The 315-nt window shown below is 59.4% G+C and overlaps 1 protein-coding gene across 1 annotated transcript in view; it reads right to left on the minus strand.

Annotated features, from left to right (window-relative positions):
- GPI (glucose-6-phosphate isomerase) overlaps positions 1–315 on the minus strand; it is a 24,113-nt gene that overhangs the window by 5,058 nt on the left and 18,740 nt on the right. The window lies entirely within an intron of this gene.

The raw sequence follows: 315 nt of genomic DNA on the forward strand, positions 1-315 counted from the left end.
ACCGACAGACCCAGCGCCTCATACCTGTGCCAGGGCCACCTCTTTAGACACTGACAGACCCATTGCCACATACAAGCCTCTTCAAACACTGAACAATCAGCACCTCATGGCTGTGGCAGGCCCACCTCCTCAGACACCGACAGACTCAGCGCCTCATACCTGTGCCAGGACCACCTCTTTAGACACTGACAGACCCAGCGCCTCATACCTGTGCCAGGACCACCTCCTCAGACACCGACAGACCCAGCGCCTCATACCTGTGCCAGGGCCACCTCCTCAGACACCGACAGACCCAGCGCCTCATACCTGTGCCAG

Source organism: Equus quagga, chromosome 13 (assembly GCF_021613505.1).
Source record: "Equus quagga isolate Etosha38 chromosome 13, UCLA_HA_Equagga_1.0, whole genome shotgun sequence".
Classification (NCBI taxonomy): Eukaryota; Metazoa; Chordata; class Mammalia; order Perissodactyla; family Equidae; genus Equus; species Equus quagga.